Source organism: Mus musculus, chromosome 18, assembly GCF_000001635.26.
Source record: "Mus musculus strain C57BL/6J chromosome 18, GRCm38.p6 C57BL/6J".
NCBI lineage: Eukaryota > Metazoa > Chordata > Mammalia > Rodentia > Muridae > Mus > Mus musculus.
Genome location: NC_000084.6, coordinates 34,866,918 through 34,875,871, shown reverse-complemented (window position 1 = coordinate 34,875,871; position 8,954 = coordinate 34,866,918).

Below are 8,954 nucleotides of genomic sequence, written 5' to 3'. Positions count from 1 at the left end.
ATAATACCATGTACGGCTTGTTTTGGTTTGGTTTTGAGATAGGATCTCATTATGTAGCCCAAAACAGACTAGAACGTACAAATAGCACAGGCTAGCCTCAAACTCATGATCTTCCTGGATCAATCTCTTGGAATGCTGAAATTACAGTCATACGATACCATAAATGAATGTAGGTTTTATTAGTTATTACTTCTATTTTATTCTTTGGACATAGGGTCTTATTACATATCCCTGACTGGCCAATAATTAATTACGTAGATCAGTCAGCTTGCCTTCCCCTTCTGAGTATGGAACACTATGCCCAGCTAATGACTTAGTATTATATTGCGAGTCTCTTTCAGATCAGTAATTAATTCATAATAACTTACTACTTATTACAAGTATGTACTTGTTTGTGTATGTGCATGCATGTATTGCGGTGTGGCTATGGAGCCCAGAGGACAACTTCAGTAGTTGTTCTCTCCTTCTGTCATGCGGGTTCCAGGGATTGAACTCAGATTGCCAGACTTGACAACAGGTACCTTTACCCACTGAGCCATCTCACCAGAACAAGATTTACAATAACAACTTATCTCAGCTGTCGCTCACTGGATTTCTAAGTGTATTTTCCTCCACTACAGCCATCCTGGTAGAACCACTGAGAGAAAGGGCATGAGCTTTAAATTACTCCTCACTCTTCCTCTAGCCACATGTGAGACTTAAGGTAGCAAGGGGCTTTAGTTTCTTCTTTATTTGGTTTTGGTGTTTCAAGACAGGACTTCTCTATGTATCTTGGATGTCCTAGAACGTACTCTGTAGGCAAAGCTGGTCTCGAACTCAGAGATATGCTTGCCTCCCAAGTGCTGGGATTAAAGACATGTGCCACTACTGCATGGCTAAGGTTTTTGTTTGTTTATTTGCTTTGTTTTGTTTTTACTTATTTTAGCATACATGGAAAGGGTAGGATGCTGTCTTAGTAACTGTTCTATTGCTGAGAAAAGATACCATGATCAAGGCGACTCATAAAAGGAAGCATTAAATTGGGGCTTAGCTCACAGTTTCAGAGGTTCGCCTATTGTCATCATAGCAGGAAGCATGGCAGGAGGCAGGAATGGTGCTGGAGCAGTAGCTGAGAGCTTAGGTCTAACTAGTAAGCGTGTGACAGAAGGAGCAGGAGACTGGGCCTGGCATGAGCTTTTAAAACCTCAAAGCCCATCCTCAATGACACACCTCCTCCAGCAAGGCCACACTGTGTGTGTGTGTGTGTGTGTGTTTGTAAGAAAGACAGACAGAGGCAGAGACAGACAGAGACAGGGACAGGGAGAGATACTATGCACTATGTCATCATGTAGCTGAGGCCAGCCCAGAGCTCTCTCTCTCCACCACCTCAGTCTTCTAAGTGCTAAACTGTGATTACAGGCATGTACCACCAAGCACAACCCTATTATATTTTATAATACAGAAAAAGTGATGTTTTGCTCTGTGTTTGCAGTAGTCTTACTCTATAGCCTGGATTGATTTGGAACGCATAATATAGCCCCAAATGGCCTTGATTTTGAGAACTGAGATTACAGTTCTAAGACACTATGATAATATTATCTTTTTAAGAGGAAAATTAACTCGAAAAAAAAAAAAAAGAAGAAGAAGAAAATTAAGCCGGGCATGGTGGCACACGCCTTTAATCCCAGCACTTGGGAGGCAGAGGCAGGCAGATTTCTGAGTTTGAGGCCTGGTCTACAAAGTGAGTTCCAGGACAGCCAGAAACCCTGTCTCGAACAACCAAATGGGGGAATTGAAACCTATGGATGAATGTTACAAGATTTTGATCCAAAAAGGCTAACAGTGTGGCTTGAGATGTTTTTGAGCAGAACCAAGATACACCTGAGAAGAAAGTTCTAGAACCTTAACTATTTCATTAGCATAAATTAAAATGTGACTCTGAAAAGAGAGGGAAAGATGGCCCTGAGGAGACGATTTAAAAAACCATCTCACATCCAAGGTGATGAAGCCTCTGAAGTGTGCAGTGGGACTGGAGGCAGCCATCATCACTAATTTTTTTTTAATTTTAATGTTTGTGTGTGTGTGACATACCACAGTGTGCATGTAGAACTTAGATTGGTTGATGGATTTGATTTGATGTGCATGGGAATTTGTTCTGTGTACACTACATGGATACCTGGTATCCGTAGAGACCTAAAAAGGGAATCTCACACCCTGGGATGGGAGCTATGGACACTTGTGAGCCACCACGCGGGCACTAGGAACCAAGCCAGCGTTCCCTGCTAGTGCAGCCTGTTCTCTGAACAGCTGAGCACCCACCCTGCCTGGATACAGACCTTCAGTTACATCTATCATCCCGGAATGGGGCAGAAATGTGACAACTAGCTAGTGAGGGGACAGTGTTCCAGAAAACGCACTGGGGGGAGCGGGAAGACACTCAAGACATAGATGTGCCTCTCAGGACCAGTCTCCTGAGCCAACTTCCTGTATCATTGTGCTGGTTTGAATGGCAATTGCTCTACAGACTCATTTGAATGTTGTATAGGCAGCTGGTGAAACAGAGCAACTGTTGGGGAAGGATTAGTAGGTGTGGTCCCATTAGAGGAAATAAGTCACTGGAATGAGCTTTTAAAAGCTCATCATAAGCCCAGAGGGCCAGGAGAATGAATGGGAATATGGAGCTGTGGGGGTGGTCGTGGGGGGAAAGGACCTCTAGAAAGCCCTAGAGACCTGGGATATGAGACTCTCCCAGGACTCCTTAGTCCAAATGCCCAAGAGTGGGGAGATGGAGCCTGAAGAGACCACCTCCAGTAGATAGACAGGCTCTGCAGTGGAGGGATGGGGTCACCAACCCACCTTCAAACATTTTGACCTAGAATTGTTCCTGTCTAAATGAAATGCAGGGACAAAAATGGAGCAGAGATTGAAGGAAGGGCCATTCAGTGACGGACCCAACTTGGAATGGATTCCATGGTCAGGTACCAACCACTGACACTGTTACTGAGTTGACCATGTTGTGCATACAGACAGGAGCCTAGCATGGCTGTCCTCTGAGAGGCTCTACCACCAACTGATTGAGACAGATGCCGATACTTTCAGCCAACTGACTGAGGTTGGGAGCCCTGTGGAAGAGTGAGGGGAAGGACTGAGGTTGCTGACAGGGGTGCCAATCCCATAGGAAGAACAACAGTGTCAACTAACCTGGGCCCCTGGAAGCTCCAAGAGACTAAACCAAAGAACATACATGGGCTGGTCTGTGGCCCCAGGCACATATGTAGCCTTATCTGGTCTCAGTGGGAAAGGATGCACCTAGTCTTAGTGACTTGATGCCAGGGAACAGGGGTGGTGAGTAGGGGGTACAGAACTCTTGGAGGGAAGACTGGGAAGGGGAGAAACATTTGAAATGTTAAATAAATAAAACAATTTTAAAAAAAGGAAATAGAGGCCAAGATAGATAGATAGATAGACAGACAGATCAACAGACAGATAGATAAATAAATATTGGTCAGATGTGCGCTCAGCTCAGCCCCATGCCTGACTGCCTGCTGCCGAGCTCCCTATCACAACGATCAGGGACTCACCCTCTGAAACTGTAAAGCCCCAAAGAAACGCTGTTTTTAATAAGCTCTCTTGGTCATGGTGTCTTATCATAGCAATAGAAAATTAAGTATGTAATTGTCTGATCCTTAGCATTTTCCTCTTTAAAACTAGGAATATCTCATGGATCTTTGGTCTACTCTCTGCCATGTAATTTTTCCTCCATGCAGAACTTTTCCAAGGACTTGTGCATACTTGGTGAGCTGGCTAAATAATGACAATATACCTTGTTTAACCCAGACATCTCATTGCCAGAAAGATACAAACCAATGGGAGTAAGTTTGGGATTCAGCAATAGAAATGAAGAGGCAGGCCCAGCGGTGGTGGTGCACGCCTTTAATCCCAGCACCTGGGAGGCAGAGGCAGGCAGATTTCTGAGTTCGAGGCCAGCCTGGACTACAAAGTGAGTTCCAGGACAGCCAGGGCCACACAGAGAAACCCTGTCTCAAAACAACAACAACAACAACAAAAACCAAAAAAACAAACAAGAAATGAAGATGCTGGTGCTGTATACTCTAGGAAAGGTCAAAAGAAAAAATATTTTAGGAGGCCAAATCCTGCCTGTGATCATGAACAGGGACGGAAGGGAGGAGCTAGAAAGCCTGGGTGAAATTCTGGTCTAAGAGAGACACAGCTCCACAAACGTTTGTTCTCAAACCTGCACTGGTTTTCTTCGCTATAGTTCCAATGGAGCCGGTAGACGAGAAGATAAACACACTGTGGTCCAGCCACGCAGCAGAACACTGCTCAGCAGGAAAAAGGAAATCAGATTGATACATGAATGGTCAAAGTAACGATGCAGGCTCAGACTGTAGCTCAGTGGCTGGAAGCCATGAGCATGAGGCCCTCCCAGGGCTCCAGCTTCAGCGCCACATAGTAAACCTTAAAAATAAGTTAAATGATAATGCTACTATAAGAAGCATACTCTGAGGCTTAGAAAAATGCCAACTGATTGATAGCAGCAGAAAGAACTACAAATGTTGCCTGAAAAGCAAAGGTTGCCAAGGGTCATGAGGAGCCTTTGAAGGGGGATGGATATGTTTATTATCTTGTGGTGATAGTTTTGCCTGTGTACATATATGATAGGACTCATTAAACCCAGGACCTTGTGCATTGTGGTCAAGCATTCTATGACTAAGCTACACCCTCCAGCTCTAGATTACCTCATACAGCCCTATGGAGGCAGGCAGAAGTGAGCTACACCTTTAACCCCAGCACTCAAGACACAGAGACAAGAAGATCTCTGAGTTAGAGGTCAGCCTGGCCCACAGAGTTCCAGGATGGCCAGGGCTACACAGAGATACCCTGTCTCAAAAACAAACAAATAAACAACCAAAAAGAAGTCATTTGGAGCCAGGCCGTGGTGGCACACGCCTTTAATCCCAGCACTTGGGAGGCAGAGGCAAGCAGATTTCTGAGTTCGAGGCCAGCCTGGACTACAAAGTGGGTTCCAGGACAGTCAGGGCTGCACAGAGAAACCCTGTCTCAAAAAAACAAAAGCAAACAAACAAACAAAAAAGAAGTCATATGGGAACCTACTACTTCTGAAGATGCTTTCTAAGTGTATAAAGAATTTAAACAGATTCACCATTTATAGGGGGAGACTGCATCCCTATTAAACATCTTAAGCTAAAAAAATAAAGCCTCCAGTGCCAAGAGTGGGCACTTGCTGGGTTGTTGTCCCATTGTCTGCCTCCCCACAAAAAAACATACACTGGGGGTTGGGGATTTAGCTCAGTGGTAGAGCACTTGCCTAGCAAGTGCAAGGCTCTTTGGAAAAAAAACAAAAAACAAAAAACAAAAAAACATACACTGTTGCTAAGGCTATTGGTTACTCTTCATGAGCTGTTCACAAGACCCTATTGTTGAAACACCACTTACTTAAGTCATCAAACATGGAGAAACTGACCTGGTACCAAGTAGAAACTTCACCCCCCTACTGACTAGTAGGTGCTACAAGGTACTTTGCATACTACCAGTGAAGAAAAGCAATCATAAATTAACCCAGATACAAACTCTGCAACCTGCAACAGTGACTGGCCTGCCAGAGATGCTGGTGCAGCAATGGCACACACATCATGAGAGTAACCAACCACTTCTTGCTTGGATTTACAGCCCACTGTGTGAGATGGAACCCATACTTGATACTGCAAAAGTGGTCAGGAACCTGAGACTAGACAGGTCATGGGGCTAGGGGAAAACTTACTACTATTATTCTGCTAAAGGAACATAGCATATGTTCCTTTGACATACTGCTAAACCTACAGATTGGTGTGCCACTCAGCCCTCATCAGAGACGCTTCTCCTTGCAGTAGATGGGAATTAACATAGAGACCCAGCATAGACAATGTGCAGAGACATTGGAGCCCTCAGTGAGATGTCAAATCCCTCCCCCCAGGGCTCAGGGGTCTATGAAGGAGAGGAGGCCAGGTGATTAAAAGAACCAGAGGTGGTGGCTGCCGCCAAGAAAAAACCATCTTCCAGACACAACAGGGCTGAGCGCACAGAGACTGACAGCACACAGGAGATGTGCACAGGTCCAAAGCAGAGAAAGCCTCAGCTCTGAGAAAGGGAGAGGGTGGACACGAAGTTCCATTCCTAACGGAGAAGTTAGCAATAGCTGCCAGGAAAGGAATTAATATTTTCCAATGGAGACTCCCTATGTTTATCAGTCACACTCCAGGGCAGCCCCCACCCCTTTTTTTCCCCCAAGCATTTTGTTTTGTTTGGGTATTTTTAATTTATTGAATTTTTTAAGTTCATGTGTTTTGGTTTTCATATTTTGTTGGCTGTTGTAGTTTTTCCTGTTTTTTGTTTGGTTGTTGTTGTTTGCTTTTGGAGACATTAGAGAGCGACAGAGAACATGAATGTTGGTGTGTAGGAGATGGGGAAAATCTGTGAAGAGTTGGGGCAAAGAGAAGGATTATAATCAAAATGCATTATATAAAACATTTTGATAAAACATTAAAATATACATATATATATCACTGTATAAATACATGTGTCATTTATTATTTATCAGTTATACCTCAATAAAGTTGTCATAATAAGTTTGCTTGTTTGTTTGTTTGTTTGTTTGTTGAGGCAGGATCTGGCTATTGAGCTGGCCTGGTCACCATATAGACCAGGATGGCTTCAAACTCACAGAGATCTGCCTGCCTTTGCCTCCTAAGTGTTGAGACTAAAGTCCACGTACCTCCAAGTCTGTCTTAATAGTTTCTAAAAACTCCTTGATGACAGCCAGAGCTATATACCTCATACAAGACAAAACAAAACAAAAAGAAACTTTAGTACTAGCCTGGTGTGGTGGCTCACATCTGTAACCTCATCACCTGGAAAGATGCATTAAGAGGACTGCGTGAGACCATGACCAGCACAGTCTGCATAGTAAAGTCCAGCCTAGCCAGACCTTGTCTAAAAATAATCAATCAATTAAAAAATAAATGGAAAAACTAAGGTCATCGAGACAGCTCCGTGGGCAAAAGTTTGTCATTAAACCTGACAGCCGGAGCCAGCCCCAGAACCCACAGCAAAAGAAAAAAGCCATCCTTCAAAAATTGGCCTCTACTCTGTCTCAAAAAACCAAAAAACAAAACAAAACAAAACAAAACAAAAAACAAAAATTGGCCTCTGACTACATGTGCACACTCACACATACATATACAATCACTAATAACAAATAAATAAAATGTATAAACTAACAAAATCAAACCCCCTCAGTGCTGAGGAGAATGTGGCTAGGGGAGAGAACCCACAAATGGAAAACAAGATAGATTCATCAGGCCTGAGCTGTCACCCAAAGTCACGTGATCATCTCAACAAAACCTAATCAAAAAAGGCTCTCCTGGGTCCCCTGACTGGGGAAGGGAGGCTGGGGGAAAAAACAGCTCAAACCTGGGCCAGATTTGCTATCTAAGTGAGAATTGTTTTATGTACCTAACTGTTTTGTTTGCATGTATGTCTATGCACCACCTGCGTGCCTGGCCAAAAACCTGTGTCTGGTTCCTTGAAGTTAGAGTTGGGGTTGGTTATGGTATGCTGTGTGGATGCTGAATCGCACCGGGGTCCTCTGTGAGAACAAGTGCTCTTAACTTTGGAACCACCTCTCAAGTCCCTGAATGCAAAAACCTTCCTAGCAGCTGTTGCATGAAACTTTTCTGGCAGTGACCTGAACACGGGGCTACTCGCCCACACAGGGCACTGGCGATAGATCAAAGTAACGGTCCCACAAAGTCCAGCCTAGTGAGCCACTGAGTTCACTGCAGTTACGTGCAGGAATATGGGTAAGGGTTTACCGTACAGGAACTTGAGTGGCTCAAAGCCTACCACAGCATGGATCAGGCTTCATGAGAACTGTGTTCCTGCATCTGTCTTCATGACTGTCCTCGGGACTCTACTGTGATGGGAGCTGGCCTCCTCTTCCTAGCTTTTGTTTACGTTTCTATAACCTTAGGGAGGGGCCTTGTGAGGCTAGGGAGCTTGCTTCAGCATTCTTCAACTGAGGAGGCCTGTTGCCTTTCCTGAGTCTGGGACCTCCTACCTCCCTCCAGGAAGGAATGTTTCAATTGGAGGAAATCACACGCACCATGGTATCCAAAGATTTCTGGATAAAATGTTGTAATCGAATGGTTTTGACATCTGATTCTTTGAGAATCAGTCTCATTTAGGACACTGCGGTCTTCATTTGTCTACTCTCCCCCCTCATAAACAGTACTAATGTTACCAGGAAGCTAGGAGTGCAATCAAGCTGGGGATGGGGGCCTGGCAGAAAATATCCACCCTATGCTATTCTGACCTGGTTCCATTTCTCCTGTGAGCCAGGAAGGGTAGAAGGAAGCTCACAGGGGAAAACAGAAGAACTGAATATGACAGGGAGGCCAAGTTCTTTTCTTCTAAGTGGAACCTTTCCAAATGCATGGGGCTGACCATTCCTGAAATTCAAGAGAAAAAGACTTATTGAGAACTTCAAGAGAGCCAGGCCGTAGTGGTGCACACCTTTAGTCCCAGCACTGGGAAGGCAGGTGGATTTCTTTGAGTTCAAGGCCAGCCTGTTCTTATAGACTGAGTTCCAGGACAGCCAGAGAAACTGTGTCTTGAAATAGCTCACCCTGCCAAAAAGGAAAAGAAGCTAGAGAATTCCTAGAGGGCCAGCATGTTCTACCTCAGATCTACATCTGTTTCTCCCCCTTTCTCATTTCTTCCATGCTATGGTCTTGGTCTTTTTCATATTTCCGAGATGCTAAACAATGTCCCCGGGTAGCAATCACTAGTTCAGCACTCTTTCCAAATGTCAGTTTTTACTATGGTCACAGCTTTTATCAGCACTGTTCTGAGCCTTTGGTTGCAGCTATCCCTCTTAGGAGCAAGAGATGAAATTA